The sequence below is a fragment of the Protopterus annectens genome, chromosome 8.part0 (assembly GCF_019279795.1).
Source record: "Protopterus annectens isolate FY-2018-M chromosome 8.part0, PAN1.0, whole genome shotgun sequence".
NCBI classification, from domain to species: domain Eukaryota; kingdom Metazoa; phylum Chordata; order Ceratodontiformes; family Protopteridae; genus Protopterus; species Protopterus annectens.
In genome coordinates this window covers 1654477706-1654499547 of record NC_056741.1, presented here as the reverse complement: position 1 = coordinate 1654499547, position 21842 = coordinate 1654477706, and positions in this window count along the sequence as shown.

Here is a 21842-nt window from a genome sequence, read left to right as displayed (position 1 = left end):
ACCTAGCTGATATTATGGAGATGTGTATTCCAATATTACTTCATTTATATTACAGCTGCAGGTGTCTGTTCTGCAAACCGTCGAGCCTATGGCGATAGGCTGGTCTTGATTCGCCACCAGGCAGGTCAGTAATTCTCTCCCTGTAACTGTAAATAAATATATAAGTATGACAGTTAGCAAAAGAGTGCAGTGTAGTCACTAATTAATAAAATGTGCAAGTAAGAGTGTAAGAGAGTTTGCAAGTATTGCTTGATTACAAATGTGTGATGCAGCCTGTAATCCAAACATAAAAATGAAACAAGTCTGAAATAAAGATGTCCCACCTGTAATATAATAGTACATAACCTGCAGCAGGCTGAAAAGTACAGCTGCAGAAGCTGAGTAAAACACGTGTGAAATATATCCCTGTTGCAATTTTGAAACATGACATAAGTGAGACTGTTGAAAAGGATTGTTATAACTAAAGGTAAAACATGTCAATAAAGCCTAGAATTAAGTACCATCCTGAATTGTAAAAATAAAACAAGTGAGAGAGTGTGAGAAAGAGGTATGAATCCACCAATAAAGTAGTAATAACACCTGAATAAAGTATACTGCAGTCAGTACAGAATGAAATGAATGTGACAGGCAGAACCAAACAGCCATGTGTTGAAAACAGTACTGAAGCTGGAATGTGTGTCCCAAACTCTGGATATGTTGCTCTCAGTCTGCAATATGCAGATAGTATGGTTGTCTGAAATACCAAACATTCACAGTTGTCTATAGCCATATAAAGCAAATGTAGCAGGATGATGTAGCTGAACAGAGCCAGATATGAATGTGTATGAATAAATATGAAATGTATATTGATGTAGCAGTAACATTCCTATCACCAACCTGAAGTAGTTATCACATAGGAAACTGTAGGCAGACCTGCAGTGTGTATATATCTGCAGCTAGTAGAAATGTACAGCATATGTATAGGTATTTGAAGTTGTTAATTAAATATTTCTTCACCCTACCCTATAACCACATATAATCCATTCCACGTGAAATGGGTATGTGCAATCACAATTAACACCCCTGGACATTTGTCCTGTTGGTTCATACATATTTGCATGTACGTTGATGCATCTGCCCTGTTCATACATCCAAACCTGATGGCCTGTTGCCATCAATCAACCCTGCATGTTGTTGGAATGTGTATTGCTGTTCAAATTATGCATGTGTTATGCTTGCTATTCAATGGCTTGAATTTATGGGTGTTTGGTTAATGGGAATACTAATGCATGCTGTTACAATTAATTGTGAATGGTATTGTACGTTACTAACCCAAACTGTCATAACATAATGCAAAACATAGGACGACAGGGAAGGCGGGTTCCAGGGGACCCACCTCTCCCACCTCAGCTGGCGAGTGCACCTGCCAGTAGTGCTCAGGCCGGACCCTCCTCTGGTGGCCCTGTGCCACCTGCAGGTGGAAGCACTGCAGGGGATGGGGCTCATCCCCCCTCTGCAAGCGTGGCCTGAGGAGAACATCCACTCACCCTCCATAGTGTCCGGACTGTGGTGTGTAGGGAGATCCGGCATGCTGTGCTTGGGCCCCTATGCCAGCTTGAGGCACGGGTGGCACAACTCACGGGCATGCCTGCTGCCTGGCCTACACAGCCCCCAGCACAGCCCCATCCTGGGCAGTGAAGGCACAGTGGCAACTGCCCATGGATGGGGATCTCAGTTCCACTGTTGCCATCTGTGGGCTCATGGGCTCGAGATATCCAAACATCCATCCCCGTCAATTGTGTAACCCCCCCCACATGTGTCATACACCACCCCTGTATGCGTCTTGTTTGTCTTGTCTGTTAACCTCCCCAACCTACCTCCCCAGCTATACCGACTTCCTGTACCTGACATACCACTCTCACCTGAAAAAAAAAAAAAAAAAGGGGCACTCTGTACCCACAAAACAATTACGCCCCATACATAGCTGCCCATTTTGCACACATGTCTGCTGGACATGTAAACTGGCAATTACAACTGGCTGTACAACAAGTATTATTGTTGTCCTTACACCTCTCTCAGGGGTGGAAGGTTCGAAATTTCACACCAAATTACAAACACATGCACAGCTGTTGCTGACGAAGAAATGGGCAGCTATGGGCCTTTCCTACATCCCTCCTGCAAAACCCGTGCTTGTTTTCCTACTGTCCTACCCTCTTTGTGACCCCTTTTTCACCACTTTCCTATCTCCCCATTTTCTTTTCTTTCAAAGAAAATAGCGCAGATGTGCGGGAGAGTAAGCACTTTTAAGCAGTAGTAAGCGGGTGTGCGCGAAGCTAAGTGGCAGTGCGCATGCGTGACCTCCGCGCAAACCAGCGCTAACCCGCTTACAACTGCTTAAAAGTGCCTTAGTCACTCTGAATGACAAGGCCTGTAGTTTTCTCAGCAGCAAAATAAAATACCTCCCTCAGTCTCGAACCCAGGACCATGGAAACTCTAGTCTGCATGACTTACCACTAAGCCATGAGTGCTATACAAGAACATTGTGCTGAAAGAAATATATCATAAAATAGTAGGTATTAATGTAAAGGGAATATACAAGTCTAGTACACAAAGCATGTCATGTATATTTACTGTCAAATCTAGTGGATTTGTAAAATAGTACTGTGTGCCGAGAAACAGTCATGCTAGTTGGTAGCTACTAGGTAATAATGTCACAGTAGCATCTGGCAAGCCACACACATACTCAGAGCAGGATAAACACTGCCATAGTTGAATAGTTAAGAGTTCAGACATAGCAACTGTGACTGAGTTACAGGGATGTCCCTGATGTGAAAACAAATGTCAACTGTGCCCCACTGACACCCTGCCAAATGTACTAACAGTAGGCAGAAAGGTGTAACTACACATGCAATGGTAACTATGACTGACTGAAGGTATGCACCACCTGCATGGCACAAATGGTGTACTAATACATATGCTTGAAATAACCCACAGTCACAACTGCAGAGTATCAGAATATGTCACTGGAGTAACCCACTGCTATGTACCATTCCATGAGGCTGATAAAAGATGCACCGGAGAGTATCTGAGGCCTGCTCAGCAGCATGATCAAATACCCCTGTAAGTGTCAAGGCCCACACCATGGCCAGACCATACTGCATGCAGTAACACCCTACCACAACAAACACATAGGGAATTGCTGGCCAAACAGATTTAGCAAGCATCACAAGCTGTGAATGTAAATGGAAAATAGGAAAACCATAGCAACACATAACAGGAAAGACACCTAGCAGGCATACAAGGAGTGAATGTAAAGGCCAAATATTGAAGCCATAGCAACAGATTGCAAGAGCCACTGCTATATACCAGTTACACCACAATCCCCACAGGAAAGCACACACACCCATATACACAGTATTACTAGTCGTAGGTGTCAGTTTACATACACACGGAGAACAGGACACTGGAGGAAGGAATACTCAGCTTACAGAACAACATGCATTGCAGTGTCTACAACACAGCCTGAAATATGAGAGACATACCAACCCTTACACTCACAGAACAGTGTCCACAGCAAACCAGCATGGTCCCCACCCTGATAATCTGAAAGGGCTACGCCTACCTAACAGACCTTTTTATAGCACAGGCCTGTAATCACAGTGAGAACTGCAATGACTACACAACAGGCTGCATGCAATTAGTAAATGCTGGCTAACAATTGGTGCAGAGGCCATCACATGGACATGTGCAGATACCTACAAAAGCATCCTGTACTCCCAGTCCATACATGCAATACTGTCATTGCACCCGCTGGAGGTAGAGAGAGAGAGGGAGAGAGAGAGTGAGAAAAAAAAAAAAAAAGAAAAAAAGAAAGAAAGAAAGAGAAAGAAATAACAAACCTGAAACAACAAAGCAAAGAGGCAGACAGCAGGCCAAGCAACTGCAAGCCTACACAAACAGCTGCAATAAACACAGGTAATGTAAAGTACTACTATAATACTCTACATACTGTGAACCCTCCAGATGAGTTATTGGTCTGTATCTATGTATATGAGGATGTGCATAGGGATGGGGACATACTGAAACTGTCACTGAAGGCTCCACATACATATGTATGTGATGGTAGCTATGTGCACATAGCAATGTAGGTTGTAGTGCAATGTACAAGTAGGTGGTACAGTAATGGGTGTTCAGCAGTACGTTACTGTGTGTATACATATGTGGAACTAAAAAGGAGTATATATATATATATATATATATATATATATATATATATATATATATATATATATATATATATAACATGTGTATACGTATGTATATCGAGATATGTATATATATATATATATATATATATATAATATGCATATGTGTATACATAGATAGAGAGGGATGTAGAAATACATAGACAGATATAGTTTCACAGTAGCATAGTTTAGTACTAGGCTATCTGCAGACAGTGTATAGAATCGATTTAGAAACCTGCGCCTCTGTATAGTAGTGACACAGTGAAGACCCCCCTACATAATAGCATTAGTGTACTGTGCCTCTGTCTAGTAGTGACACAGAGAAGACCCTGCTGTAAACCTATGATCTCCCATCCACTTGTCAAGAATGCACATGAAGAGTGTCAGTGAGGGTCTCTGCCTAACATGAACTGGGATCCTGTTCCACAGTATGGGAAGCCTCTTAGTGATGGATCTGTCCCTACAGTATGTCCTATTCATATGTGTGCTGAGGTTTAAATCCATTGCTGTCGTGCTTCTGAAGGATTTGGATTGTATGAGGTGGAACATGTCCATCACTACCAGATTGGACATGGCCTACTACATCAGGTACAGATCACCCCTACGTAGGCAGTATGCTATGGAATAGAGCTTGAGTTACGTTAGTCTGGCAGCATATGACAGTTGTTGCAGACCCTTGATCCTCCTGGTGATGTACTCATGGGGTCCCCCTAGCTGTTGCAAGTGCTAGGTGAGGTACATACCAAATGGGGCATAGTACACAGTCATGGGCCTGATAAGGGAGGAGTATAGGGGTACAATGGCCCCTTTTGATGTGGATGTGAATCCCTTCATGATAAGGTGGGCAAGGTAGGAAGTCCATCCAACCACTTCGGCAATGAGGGTGTCAAATGAGAGGTCAGCACTGCACAGTGTCACCAGGTCTCCGATTACTTTGTCTGTACTCATTGGGTTATTGTCTATGTGATAATATGTAGGTACCTTGTCCGTCCAAAAGGGTATGAGTATACATTACGTGGCATGCAGTGTCAGGCCATGACTCCGCCACCAGTTGTTGATGTCCGTGAGGCCTGTCAGTAGGATGTATGTGTCAGCAGGTGTATCGCCTATGGCGCCTAGTATGCAGTCATCTTTGAACATTGTCAACCACTACCCTCCCATGTCTGCTTCCACATCTGAGAATGATATGCCGAACATGAGCAGTCCCAGGACAGAGCCCTGTGGGACACCACATGTGACTGGCTCTGAGTCTGACATGGCACCAGTGAGGTTGACTATAGGGTTTCTATCCATTAGCTGGTTTGCAACCCATCATGTGACATATGGATTTACATGTCAGCTGTTGATCATGTCTATGATGGCAGACTGCGGTATTGTGTTGAATGCTGTAGGCAAGTCCAGGTAGGCTGTATGGACCGCTATGCCCTCAGCAATGGCTATAGTGACTGATTTGAAAAGGTCAACCAGATTCATAAGGCAGGATCTGCACTCTACAAAGCCAAACCGGGTGGGATCAAGTGTCTAAGTCCCCAATGTCTCTGTGTATGGGTACCATAATGATCCTTTCCATAGTGTTGCAGACCAGGCTGGTTAAGCTTATGGGGCAGTAGTTACCAGGGTCTGTAGAGGTGCCTCCTGTGTGGAGTGGGACTACTGTTGCTGTATGCCAGTGTCCAGGTACATATGCTGTAGTAAGGCTACGGCTGAATAGCATGTAATGTGCATGTGTAGCTCCTCTTGCAGTTCACGTAGCATGCAACCTGCAATACCGTTGGGTCCCATTAATGCTGTGTTTACAGCTCCGCTGAGGGTGGTTCCCAGCTAGACATCTGAGATGACAGGGAGGTTACAGTCAGCTGGGATAAGTAATTCCACATGTGTGGGTGAGGGAGTGGAGAAACCTGCACTGAACCTGTCTGCCAGACTGTTGGCATTATCTGTGTGTTCAGTGTAGCGTATATCACTGTGAACTAACTGTGAACACAACTGAGGGTACCCACCCAGGTGTGTAACATATCAGAGGAAGGCCTTGTGGTTATCCGTAGTGACCATAGCGATGTCCCTCTCATTGTTGGCCTTGCATGTTTGTACGACAAAACTTATCTTTCTACTACTGCTGATGAGAGATGCCGTAGCTCTATGAAAGTATGCTCTGCAGTGCAGTAGCTACCATCTGTTGTTATACAATTTGTTCAATGCTGGGGTCCACCAGACAGGACGCCTGCCCTTGGTGGAGAGGGTCATAATTCCATTTGTGATTGCATGATCCATGCATTCTTGGAGATGTCTGTAGAAGCATATGTGAGGGTGTCTGCATTGTGGGAAGTGGATTACACTGGCCCAGTGGGCATTAAGGATACCAACTCAGTTATAAGACATGTAAAGTCGGCATGTGAGAGGTATCACACTGTAGTCTGTTGTGTTGTGGGGGAGGTGGGATATGTATATCCAGGGGGATTAGTCTGTGGTCAGATGTGACTAGTGAGGGGTATACTTCCAGTGTGTAGCACATTGTCCCCATGTTTGTGATGATCAGGTCTAGTATATTATCTCCTGTTGTGGGAGAGGTGACTAGCTGTTCCACTGCATTTGACATAGTGAATTCTGGGAACCTTTGGGCTAGGGTGTTTGGGGTAGAATAATGCACCCAGTGTATGGTAGGGTAGTCGCACTATCCCAATATGATGGTGTGTGGTGGGACATTCATATCCTCCAATGTCTACAGGAAGGCCGACTGTGGTCCCTGAGATTGGGAGGGTGGTCTGTAACATGCTACCAGTTGTATAGCAGGTTTGCCTATGGTTATCTGCACCTGGATGGTCTGTGATGCTACATGTGTTGCCACTAACCTGGAGGTGTGTGTGTCCTCCATGAATATGGACACACCCCCTCCCTTTTTGTTTTGTCCTGAGTCCTGGGGCCAAAATGCATGATACGGGGTATAGCCTGGTACCGCTGGTGTGCTTTCAGGAGCCTTGAACCAGGTTCTCACTTACTGCACAGACATCGAGCTTGGTAGAATATGTACGTACAGATATATGTAATACACACATACATATATAGATATCTGTAGAGACTTACACATATACAGATAGATCTGACTGACAACAGATATGTCTGTATATGACTATCTCTCACTCTCTGTCCCACCCCCTCATGCTCACACTCACCCTGTGTCTCTCTCTCACTGTCTCCCCCTCTCTCCCCACATCTATATGTATATATCTACATCTATATATACATATTATATATACATATATACAAACAGATATATATATCCATATACAGATATAAATATATCAATACATATATATACATATATATATATATATATATATATATATATATATATATATATATATATATACATATACATATATAGACTGTGTGAGGCACATGTGTGCAGATGTCTTGCTACAGGTGCCTGGTGTCACAGGCATGGAGTGAACACCAGTGTGGATACTGGAGTACCATACCCCATTCAAAAACACTGACACCAGTAACCACCACATATGTACATGCCTGCCCACCACTGCATGTGTCAGGGGGGAACAGGGTCAACAAGTGTACAATAGGCTCCACATTGATATACACAGTGGCACACTAGTCCTGTAATACCTGTACATGGAATGTGTCAGCGGACATGGTGTGTCAGCTATGGACATTTAGGTCACTGTACCCCTCCACACCCCACAATGTCCTACACGGTATGTACCTCCCATGACAGCTACAGATATGGTGAAGGACACAGACATATGCAAGTAACTGTGTCAATGCACTCAAACACCACAGAGCGCACACAGACTACCTACATAGAGGTTACCACTGCTGGATATACATAGTTCGGTCACACCCATGACAGTTGTCTCCCAACCATGGTAACACCTCCAACATCCACAACACAAATTACCTATGTCTGTCGTCCTTGTCACTGCAGTATAAAGCACATGGTGGAGGTACGGGACCCTACCCACAGATATGACATACCCTGTAGTAGACCACACAGAATTAAGAAGCAAGGCTCCCCATGAGTAGATGTCCGACATACCCCTGCTGAATGTTATGCTGATAGGTAATATGCCATATGAGTCACCCTGTTTAACTGTTTGTAAGGAGCAGGTACGATCATAACACATGTGTCACAAGGAGCAGGGTAGCATAACAGTATGCTGCTGTAGGCCCAGGGCCAACAGCACACTACCTACCTAGGACACAATGCACACCTATTAACACATTGCAAATGGAATATGTGAGGTGGAATGAGTGTGCTAGTGACTGGGTGCATGTTGTGTACTGGTGTGATTGCTCACCATGACTGTCTGTCTGTCATGGTAGTGTGTGTCCTTGGTGTGAGGCCAGAGACAGGTGTGTGGGGTATTGCGATCAACACATACTACATTGCCATATGTTGTGCTGTGTTACCCTGTATATCACTGTGGTGTAGGTAGGGTTATGGCAAGTAAGAGTAGTGTGCATTACCAGTGAAATATGTAACGTGCATTGTGTGCAGTGCATGGGCTGATAATGTTCCCCATACAGTACCTTGATTCAAACCCCCAGTGTGAGGTTGTGTATTGTACCTGAAACAATGTGTTGACTGCTGCAGTATACTAGTCTGTTGTATGGAGTGTGCCAGGTACTGTTGCACAGTTGTCAGATGAGCACTGATATCTGGTCATGTACATGTGTATCCCCCAATAGACAGACAGATGCTATATATGGTGCCTAAGTTATATCACTGCAGTCAAGTATAATGTGTATTATGTGTGCTACAGTCTGCTGACAGATATTGCTGACATATTTCCCTTCTCCTTTTCAGGGCCATGGTTCACCAGCGGAACCCAGTCTACTCTGCTGCAGAGGAGGAGGAGATACACCAGAGTCTGGAGCGGGATTTCGCTGTACTCTTTTCCCGCACCAGCCAGAACCAGCAGGAGAGGGCTGCACTGCGGCAAGACCTGGTCCATCGGGTAAATGACATAGGCACACATAGCCAGACATATGAGCAGGTACGCCATCACTGCAGTGATTTAATTAGAAATGTCCGTCAGCGTGCGTCGGATATCCACAGGCAGCAGCTTGCCACAGGTGGTGGGGTGGCTAGACATCCCCCCCTCACCAGACTGGAGGGACTACTCCTGAGTGTTGTGGCTCCAGCACAGCAGCAACAACAACAGCATACATGTGTAATGATGGAGGCTGGAGCCACACAGCAGCAGGACACAGAGCGTGCAGGTAACATGCCATGTGCATAGTGACCATTCTGTACACTGTTAGGTTATGCATGTGTGGGGTGTGTCCTCGATTTGTAGCTGTTATCTTGGTAATTATTGTGCATTAGTGATAACCTCATTATCTGCAGTACACCTGTGGAAGCTAATTGTTGCACTACTGAACTGTATCATGCCCACAGTATCAATGGCACAGTTGTGCCCACTGACGATAAATGTCTCTTTTCCGCCGGTCCCTCTGGTGTAACAGCAAGGCAGCCTATCCATGCTGGTGAGTGTGTAATACCATTACCTTCACTGCTCTGTATACTAATAGTAATAATAGGCTGAAGCAGTAGTGCTATGTGTTTGATTGCAGGTGTGTTTGTGTCTGTGGGTTGATATCTCATATACTGAGGTGTGTGCATGTGTGCATGTGTGCATGTGTCCATGTGCCCATGTGCGCATGTGTGCATGTGCCCATGTGCCCACGTGAGCACGTGTGCATGTGTGCAGGTGCCCATGTGCCCATGTGCCCATGTGTGCATGTGTGCATGTGCCCATGTGTGCATGTGTGCATCAGTGGTGGCATTGTGTACACATTGTAAACTGTGTTTCCTGTCTTACTCCCACTGGTTCTGGTGCTGCTCTGGTGTCATGCAGCAGGGAACCTGAATCAGCTGCTGTGGATAGTGATGATGATACCTGTGTAATGGCACAGGTGGGTGTGCCAGGGTCCGTCATTGGTCAGCCAATTGACACTACACAGCTGTCGACCCCATCAATGTGCACAGTTATCCTGCAAATACATCCTTTGTCACCAATGTCCCTAGGTGATGGACAGAATACAGTGGGCATTGACCAGGGTAATGTGGTACCAGTGGCACATGCATCCCCACACTGCAGCCATAGCCAGGGCCCTGAAATGGTACCACACAGGCAGACGTCCATGGGTTCTCGTGGGAGCATCCGTGGGCGTACTGCCCCTGTCAGACATGCCCACAGAGGTCTTTCAACCCCAGCTATGTGTCAGGCTGTAATGCAGGCACAGTCACGTATGGAACGGTACACCAGACAGGGTCTGAGGGAGCTGAGAGCATGTCGCACAGCCATGAGTGACAGTATGCATGATGTTGCGGCTGCCATCTGCAACTTCACCGAGGTCATTGACAGATGTTGGGGGGACACATTAGATCTGTTCCACAACTATATCTCCATGAGCCAGGGCAATGGTGGACGGTTGAGGCGTCGACATGGCCGTATGCCAGCAACAGCAGCAGCTGGCAGCCGTCGCGGACGACAACAGGGCCGCGGCTGCTCACATAGTGCCAGCAGCAGCCCCAGCAATGCTGGGTCTGTGCTGTCATCGGAACGCCCCAGGAGACCACGTGCACGTGGCGCTGGACAGTCCCAACAGGGACCTGTCTCCAGTCAACGAACACCTGCTTCTGATGACAGTACCCAGTCTGGCTTGGTACCTGATATGGTCCGTAGCACCCCTGCCAGGCACAGATACCGTGTCCGTGGCCACAGACAGTGATCTGTATGTCCTGGCAGGTACAGTCTGTGGCTGTCCACAAACACCTGTATATGGCAGCCATGAGGTGGGACTGTGTGCATTCATACACACATGCAAAGTGATAACACCTAGGGCTACCGCATACACGCACACACTGCATCAACATTGCCCCATCTTGTACTGATGTCCCTCACCAACACACACACACAGACATGTCAATTGGTTGTATCAGTGGCAGACTCAGGCATACCAGGTACACACCCTGTGCATATGATGAAACTGTGCCACCTCCTGCAATCTGTAACATCGGTGCATGAACAGGTTAACATGGTGCTGATGCACAGGGTGACTACATAGATGTATTGTAATAGTATGATGTTGACAACAGTACAGTGTAATTATAGCATTGTGGGTATATACCAGCATGCCTGATGCAGTTACAGTATGAATGTCATTGTATTGTTTTGTACACCCATACTAATTACCACAGTGTTCTGTCTGCACATCTTTGCATACTGGTGGTGAAGGGATGGCCACCTACATAGGTAGCACAGGGGATACAACAATGTACATATTGATACTCAATGATGGCCATGTCAACTGCGAGCTGCATGCTGTCCACACTTGACTCTGCAATGCAGATGTTTCAGGATGTTGATATCTGTGCAGTACTACACAACAGGTTCAGGGCTCACAAGAGCACACTAGCACTACAAGGTCACACCTCATACCATGCATAACAGCACCAAAACACAGAACTAACTATGACAGGAGGGAGAGTGTCCATACATGTCAAGGATACTGTGATGCCAGGACAGGTAGCATACATCATACTATGTCTGGAACTGCTGAGTGAGGGCTCAGTGTCTGTTATTTGACGTGTATTATTACAGGTATGAGCACTTGGGTATCAGGCCAGTTATTCAACATTACGAAGGTACGTGGTCTATACACTTGTGGGGGTTGTGGCTGGACCCAGCCCGTCTGACCTGGGAATGTCTGGGTACTGGCTTAGAGTGCCTGCATATATGCACTGTTACATACTGGAAGTCGTACACCTTGTTTGTTGTAGCATAGTCTACATACAGGCCTGCTGACTGTAGCTTTGTTTGTATGCATGTTTGCCTGTTATGTTCCTGAAACACTGATTCCACCTGCAGTGCAGATATACAGTGCCTCTGTGGATCCCTAGTGACATCTGTGTTGCTTACTGTACTGATGTCCATGTGTCACTTGACAGAACATCACTGTTTGTCCTGTTTGCATGTAGCTTGCCTGTAACACATTGCATATGACTTACCTCACATTTGCTCAAGACAGCATTCACATATGCCAGCACTGACAATTCAGGAGCACTACACCCTCACATAGTCACCTTGAGTACCTTGTTCCCCATTGGCCCTATGTGTCGTTACTTAGTATGGGAGTCTTTCATAGGTAGGTTCATAGATAGGTTCATAGATTAGTACTAGGCTAAGTGCCCCTGTGGGGCATTTTAAGCCTAGCCAATTACTCCATGTGAGAATCAAACCCTTCACCTTGTGTCTGTAAGGTAAACACCTTAACCATTATGCCAACATCCCACCATGGTAGCATGTGCAAAGGTCACCTGTCAATCTACTCTCAGGTCCAGTTGGTGAATCTGTGAGTCATGTGGCAATGTTACAGCTGCCTCATGTACACAGACAACCCTCTCCCCTTCCCATACATGTACAACACATGTGAGAGATGCAACCACATAGCCAAACTGGGGGCTAAGCTCTGTTTACACAGCACTGGCATTCCCTGTCAGGTGGAGTGGGATACTACAGTGATTACAGTACCATTCTCCCATAGACCTGCCATGACCACAATCCAAACACAGACACACACAGGTACATTATTGGGCTCTCAGAATAGCATCCTGCCTGAGCAGCTGACACCTGCAAAGCAGACACACAAGCAAGCATTACGCCAGAGCAGAGCACATGCAACACATAGCTCACAAAGCCTGTGTGCCAAACAGTGTCAGGCGATACGGCTAGACAACACACCTGCTACGATTGTATGAGGTACCTCTATTGACACGTACACGGTGGTCCTGCTCCCAGGCTGAACAAGGTGACGTTCATGCTGAGCTGCCCGTCGGGCACTATGATCCACCACATAACACAAGCAAAGCAGTCACTCCAAGGCATGTAGCAGTATGACTCAGTCATTGTCTGTGCCAGTGTGTATGACCTCTGATGCACCTCCCTGGACTACATGTTAGGGGACATGGAGGGGCTCTCTGAGGTTGTGGCACAGGCTGGTATGACCCTGGCTTTGGGTAACATCTCACCCTCACCATGAATGCTGCCACAATATGTAGACAGGATCATTGGTTTCTGCACTTAATGTATCTTTCAGTGACATCCAAAGGGGATCCAATGCCTGCCAGTGTGGGATTACATGCTGGACATGCCACATTGCTTTGCTTGGGACAGCTTGCACCTGTCACCCATGGGCCATTGTATATTGGCAGAGGCTGTTGCTACACACATACTGCCTTTGTATGCAAGGCTGACATTACATAGCCACCTACACAGGTATCACATGGGATGGGACACTAATAGCAACGCTACTCAACAGAAGCAGTGTAAACCTGAAGATGCATGCAGTGGAAACTGTCCTTAGCATGGGGTACAACAATATCTGTGCAGTAACAGACTCCTGGTACAAGGCTCCCAGGTGCACACCATCAGTGCCAGGTCATTCCTGATACCATGCTTGTCATCCCCTACACATGCACCAAAACAGAACAGGGGGGGATGTATCCAAAGGCACCTCAGATACACACACCCCCAAGTTGGTGGCACTGCACAAAGCATCAGAGCCTCTCCATGTGCAACACACAGTGGGTTAGACTGCCTTCAGGTTCATAGCCTGGCACACACCACACTCCCATACCCAGGAAACCCACTTGGCCTTCCTGACAACACTGGGAATATGACGGTCTCTACACACACCATTATATGGTTGTACTGCAACTACCCAAACATACAGTGTGAGCATTATTCTAGCTGCAAGACCCTATCTGAAGGTGTCTTATCATTCATTCCCTGCATTGCTATGGAACAACTTGTTACCACTCCCACAAGTGGTGACAACATGCTGCACCTGTTCATCGCCAACATGTGGACTATATGCTCCAGACCAATCATGTATCCCTCGCTGGTGGGATGACACCATCTACAACCCACACTGTATAGTCACATACCACATGCAGCCCCTGCACAGAACACCCCAGTCATACAGTTGTCTGGTGCATATTCCATGTATTCACATGAGGCAGGCTTCGGACATGGGAACTCTTGCAGTTCACAGGTACATATGTGTAGGTGGCATACACATACATCATGTGTGCATTGACATTACTGATATAATGTATGTCGTGCAATATTGGGAACAACACACCACACACATGGACAAACTGTGTGACAAAATTACACATGGCATGTATAGGATACAAACCCCTACCTAACTATGTTAGATCACTAGTGAGAGACGCATTAGCAGAGCACGCTATTTGCATTACTGGGGGGATTGCTTTCTCCTGCTGTACTTATAGGGTGCTGACATCATCAGTGTTTAGACAGTGGAATATGCAGCATGTCTTGTGTAGTAATAGTTGCCAAAAGGGACATTTCTCTTACACATGGAATTGTACACACTACTCCCCCATACACAGTCACACACACACTGGGCACTCGCAGGATTCAAACCCCTACCTAACTATGTTGTGACACTAGTGAGAGACGCATTAGCAGAGCATGCTATTTGCATTACTGGGGGGATTGCTTTCTCCTGCTGTACTTCTAGGGTGCTGACATCATCAGTGTTTAGACAGTGGAATATGCAGCATGTTTTGTGTAGTAATAGTTGCCAAAAGGGACATTTCTCATACACATGGAATTGCACACACTACTCCCCCATACACAGTCACACACACACTGGGCACTTGTAGGATTCAAACCCCTACCTAATTATGTTATGACACTAGTGAGAGACGCATTAGCAGAGCACGCTATTTGCATTACTGGGGGGGTGGGATTGCTTTCTCCTGCTGTACTTATAGGGTGCTGACATCATCAGTGTTTAGACAGTGGAATATGCAGCATGTTTTGTGTAGTAATAGTTGCCAAAATGGACATTTCTCATACACATGGAATTGCACACACTACTCCCCCATACACAGTCACACACACACTGGGCACTTGCAGGATTCAAACTCCTACCTAATTATTTTATGACACTAGTGAGAGACGCATTAGCAGAGTGTGCTATTTGCATTACTGGGGGGATTGCTTTCTCCTGGTGTACTTATAGGGTGCTGACATCATCAGTGTTTAGACAGTGGAATATGCAACATGTTTTGTGTAGTAATAGTTGTCAAAAGGGACATTTCTCATACATATGGAATTGCACACACTACTCACCCATACACAGTCATACACACACTGGGCACTTGCAGGTTTCAAACCCCTACCTAACTATGCCATGACACTTGTTAGAGACGCAGCGCGCTATTCACATTACTGGGTATAATTTCTGCTCATGACATATGTATAGTGTGCTGACATCATTATGGATGAAGAGGTATGTACATCTGTTACTATCCATCAGTAAGGGGGAGAGCATATCTATGCATTATCTTTGCACAGGCACAGTGGCCTACTGTACTGTGGAGGCAGATGCCAAATACACTGTGGATAGCCTTCTGTATTCCCTAGGGACAACAGTCAGGTATTGCACTCTACGGCCATATGTTTACCTGTCAGATGCACATATCTGTTGCTCATATACTGTTTGTGGGTCTTTATTGCCATAGCCTTCCCTATCTCTATAAACAACGTGTGTACTGTGGGAGATGTTTGCATATGAGTGGGATCCAGTACTTTACTTATGTCTCTGTTGTAACTTCACTGTGTGCACTGGGCAGATGTCTGTATTGTGGGAGGTTCCTGTGTTAACACATAGAAATGCCAGATATGTGTGTGCAACTGCTGAACTGTGACATGGCCTAAGTGTGTGAGCATGCCCAGTTCACAGTTTGTATGGCTTCTTGACTGCCACATCTCATTTATCTAAGTATGCGAGCATGCCCAGTGTGACCTTTCCTTATGTTTGGATCTGTGGACCACCACATTTCTGTTTGTGTGTGGACGCCATCTATATATCACATGTACAGTTGAGTGTTGGACATCAGGTTGTGTTCTTACTGCTGAACTGCTGTGTGTCTGAACCTAACAGGCATTATGCTGTGCCTGCAGGGTTGCCATGGGATAGTTTGCATACAGTTGTCATCATCCTTTCCTGCTGACCAAACAGTTGTTTTGTTGTATAGTGTACTGGTGCAAAACTTTCACTGTGGTGGACAGTATAATTGGTTTCAGTCCTATCACTGCTTGTAATGTTTATAGTGAGCACACCAGACTAGTTGAGGGCCAGTTGTGCAGATATGACCATGTTGCATTTTGTTCAGATATGGACAGCTTAGTACATGATTGTCCGACATTGTTAATGTATTCCACAACTTGTGTGGACAGTGACAAACAATGGCCATGTGCCCTAGTCCATTTGTAATGCTAGTCAGAGAGTGTTTGTCCTTCAACACACATTTACTGGTGTTTGCCATGACATATGTCACAGTTAGTGTGCTGTGCCTCTGTCTACCCATGACATACAGGTGATATTCAGGGTACACCTGCCATCTCCCATCCAGTCATCATGATTCCTCTGGATGACAGTCACTGAGAGACTCCCTGGATATCCTGTAGTGGGAGTTTAGTCGTGAGTGGAGTGAGCTTCTGGGTTGTGGACCAATCAGTACAGCATGTCCTGTTTATGTCTGTGCTGGGGTTCAGGCATGTCAGCTGCATAGGTCACCAGCATTCAGTGTTTACATGGTGCCAAATGTCCATTGATACCAGGTTGGTCATGGCTCTATACATCAGGCACAGTTCACCTCCAGCCAGGCAGTATGGCACTGTGTGGAGCTGCAGTTACTTTACTCAAGTGACACATGGCATCTGTTACAGCTCTGCGATCCTCCTGGTGGGGTATTTGTGTGGTCATTCCAGTTGCTGCAGGTGTCTGCTACTGTACATCCCTGAAGGGCCATTGTACACAATTGTGAGGCTGCTGATGGATGACTGGAGAGGCACATTGACCTACCCTAACCAAGCTGTGCTTACCTTCATGATTAGGTGGGTATATGGCATGTTTCTGTAACCGCTACAGACACATGGTTGTCACATGCAGGATATCTATCACCTTGTGTCCCCAGGTCTCTTATTGCTCCTGATGTACTTACTGGGTTAACACCTATGTGGTAATTTCTGGCCATGTACTGTGTTTCCACAGGGGTTGACTATACCCTATTCTGCATTTAGCTTGTTGACATGGCTGTGGTACCACTTGTGTGTTTCTATGTGTGCCTTTTGTAGGTTGCTTGTGTCAGCTGGAGGGTCCGATATGGTGGCCAGTTTGTCGTCCTCTGCAAACCTGTTCAGACAGAGTCCTTCCATGTTGGCCTGTACCTATGTGACATATATAGCATACGAGAGGGATCCCAGGACCATGCCTTGTGGGATGCCAGTTGTACCTGGTTTGCAGTCTGCCATGGCTACAGCATGTCTGCCAGGTCAGTTCTGTCCTTGAGCTGGTTTGCAACCCATCTACTTGCATAGGGGTTTATAGTTAGGCTGGTGAGCTTATCTGTACCGCCAACTAGGGTATTGTATGGAAGGGTTTAGCAAGGTCCAGATAGGCTGTGTGATCGACATTCCCCACATCACTGGGCTTGGTGCATGTTTCACATGAATCAGACATGTGCACAGGTCAGAATCTGCCCTATGACAGCCACACTGGGTAGGGTCCAATGTCTGTAGGTACCCAATCTCGTTATTCATGGGATCCATGATCATCCTCTCCATTACTTTGCCAACCTAGATATTCGGGGTTGAGGGGTGATAGTTTGCAGTATCCATTCAGGCACCCCCTTTGTGGTGTGGGACCACTGTTGCTGTACACCGCTCTTTGGGTACAAATCCTGTGGTAGGACTGATAGTGCACAGTAATGCTATTTGCTGTTCCATTCTTCTTACAGTACTTGTTGGACACAACCCAGGACACCATCTGGTACCATTGATGCTGTGTGCTGTGCTTTGTGGATGCTGGCTGTTACCTCAGCATCTGCAATGTCGGGGGGCCAGCACTCTCCTGGGATAGATATTTGGCAGTTAGGTGCTGGTGGGGAGTTTGCAAATAATCTGTTAGGTAGAATGTTGGCAATGTGTGTGGGTTTGGTGTATTGTTTGTGATATTAGAGTGCTGCAGAGCATATCTGTGGATTATCACCATAGTTCCTACCATCAAGTAGGACAGCTGTGTAATAATCCTTTGTGTCCTGCACAATTTGTATCATCATAGGTTCATAGGTTCATACTAGGCTATCTACCCTGGCCTTGTCTGAGCATGGACAGACTGTGTGTGGGTCTCAACACCCCTTGCAATGTGCATATTATGCCCACGTAGGGTTTACTTTCCTAGATGTGACACAGGGATGGCCCCCAGTGTACACCTGCTATCTCCCATGCACTTCAACGGATTTCTCTTGTTGAGTTTGTGTGTGGAGCTCAGCCTATCATGGACTGGGGTTCTGTTCCAGAGTGTCCTGAGCCTCTGGGTTATGGATCTGTCCCTCCAGAACATCCTATTAATCTATGTGTAGAGGTTCAGATATCTCTCTGTGGTGTGTCTGTTGGATTTGGGGTTTCTGCAGTGGAGCATGTCCATTCATTCTGGATTGGGCATGGCCTTGTACATCAGGCATACATCACCTCTGACTGTGCAGTATGCTTCTGAATTGGGCTGTGGTTTCTTCAGCCAGGCTGCAGATGTCCAATGTTTGGACCCTTTATCCTGTTGGTGGGGTACATTTGGGGTCTTTCTGACTGCTGCATGTGTAAGGTAAGGTACATGCGAACTGGGGCATAGTTGTCACGTATGGGCCTGATAAGGGAAGGGTATGGGTGCACAGTGACCTCTGTAGCTCTACATGTGCATCCTTTCATATTAAGGTTGGCAATATAGCAGGTCTTCCTGGCCACCTTGGCAATGTGTGTGTCACATGACAGGTTACTGTCCACTTGTCTCCCTAGGTCCATGACTACTTCTTCCATACATAATGGATTGCCACCTATGTTATACTTTGTGTGTGCCTTGTTTGGTATTTGTTGGGACATTCATACTCTGATGTGTCTTCAGGAAGGCTGGCTGGGGTATCTGGGTTTGTGTGTGGGGTCTGTAGCAGGCTTCAAACAGGTACACAGTTTGAGACAGTGTTACTCGCCCGTAGATAGTCCATGCTGCTTCTTGCTGTGGTACCACCCTGGGGGTGTGGTTATTCTTGATAATTACTGGTAGCCACACTCCTATTGTCGTGTGTTCCATGTTTTGGAGCTGTAGAGCATGGTATGAGGCATAACCTGGTAGTATTAGGGTGCTCTTCTGGGCCTTGCCCAGGTTTCTGTTACAGAACACATATTACCATTCTCCATGCTGTGGTGGGTTTGGTCTGCATGCACCTTGCAGGTTAGACTTCTGGCATTGGGTAGCATTACGTCCAGGTTATTATCCCTTGTGCTACCTATGTTGTTGGGTTTGTGCTTCCAGACTTACCTATTCCAGGCACAGTGGGGGTAACAGCAGCCTTTGCCAGTATCTACACAGCCAGGTGTGCTGGGTGCAAGCCATCCCTAGCAGGTGGGGCATCATGTCTTGCTCGGCATGTCAGCCCAGGCTGTCAGCCATGTATTCCCCCTTGCTAACAGCAATACCTCAGCCAATTATTGTACTTGATCTTGTTGTCTTCATAGTGTGGCATCATGCTTGGTGAGGGTGAGATGTTAGGCTGGGTCTTCATGTTTGCATATACTAGATGGTGTTACATTGCTTAACACATGGCAATCATGCCTCAGGTGGTGCTGCAGGGCTGCCTCTGTTGGATGCACATACTACACTCCCTGTACATGTTTGAGAGCAGGTTATGTCATGTTAGGCATCCCTGTTACTATATGAGTGAGTCAGAGAGGAGTATCATTCCCAGGGTTCCTACTGAACCAGTGTATGTGCTATGCGTTGCCTCTTTGCCAAGGCCAGGGCATACTTGGTATGCCTCCTTCTGCCTACTGGGGCAGGCTCAGGTTGTTCCTCCTCCGAGTCACGCTCGGCCTGTGATGGCCTTGGCAATGGTGGGGGGCTGTTTGGCCCAGCCCTATGCTGGTCCTGCTGCAGCTGTTTTCGCAGGATCATATTATGTAGCATAGCACATACCATGACAATTTGGGTACATGTAGTTGGTGAGTACTGCAAGGCTCCACCAGATGTGTCCAGACACCGGAACCGTGACTTGAGCAGCCCAAACACACACTCTATTACATTACGTGTTTGTGCGTGTGCCTCATTATGGCGTTCCTGTTCAGGTGTGTGTGCAATTCTGATGGGTGTCATCAGCCACGGCTCCAGTGCATAACCTGCATCCCCCACTAGGTGTCCATGTGGGATGTCCCCGTTGGCAAATGTCTGGTACAGCTGCGTCAAATGCCAGATATGGGAATCATGGTAGCTCCTAGGGCAGCCAGCACACACATTCATTATTATGCCCTGGGCATCACACACGACCTGGCAGTTGATGGAGGGGAAACCCTTGCTGTTAATGTAGGCCCTACCCCGCTCACCGGCTGGTGCTTTGATGCGTATGTGCGTGCAGTCTATTGCACCCACTACCTCAGGGTATTCCGCTATTTGCTGGAAGAGACGCATATTGCTGGCCAATACCTCATGGGCATTGGGGAAATATACATGATCACTGACATGTGCTGACATGGCATCCAGGAACTGGTGCAGTACCCTGGAGGCTGATGCCTGTGATATCCCCATCATATCACCAGTTGGTCTCTGGAAGGTACCTGTTGCTAGTATTCTTAGGCCAACACATACCTTGGTTTCCAATGGGATGGGTTCCCCTCTGTTGGTTCTGTGTGTGGGGTGTGGCCTGCACAGCTCGACAATTTGCTGCAGGAGGTCTCTGTCCACTCTATAGCGCTCCACTATCTCCAGCTCATGTAACCCCTGGTAGGTGACCCTGGGCCTGTACACTCTTCTCTGTCTCCTCACTGTGGGTTGTCTGGCAGCATTTCCATTGTCACCACCCACAGCAAGTCTCCTATGTCTCCTTATGACAGCTATGGCAGCCCCTAGCATGTTTGGTCTGAGTGCAGCTTTTTCAGTTATCACTTCTACTAGCTTACTCCTGTCTTGCAGTATCTCTTGAGAGAAACATACTGCAATGCTGTTTGCAGTGTTTTAAGTGCTGGGCTGGGCTTGTATTCTGCCTGTGTAATTGCCTGCTTCTAATTGTTTTCACCTGCTACCTCTACAGGTATTCCCTGCTAGTTTCCTACTATTTCTTCTGCTTCCTTTTCCTCTCTGTTTCCTCAGGGGGAGCAGCGCACATACCAGCGAAAACACGCTCACAGTGGCTACCACGCATGCACACATGCTTACACGGACTAGAATCTGCTTATTCGGGTTAAAACTCGCGCACACCAGCGCAAACAGGTCTACAGACCTTTAAACAGGCTCCTACATGCTTACTCTGCCTTACACGCGCGCACTCTGTCTTACTCGCGCCTCCCAGCGCTCACACGCACGCATGCACATACAGCAAGAAACTTTGGTGTTGGCCACAGTGTACACCTTCCATTTCTTGACATTCCCATGCTTATCTGTTGACACTCCTCTTTTTCTGCTGTGTGATTGATATGTTTCACATACCACTTTGCTCCAATGAGCTTGATTTCT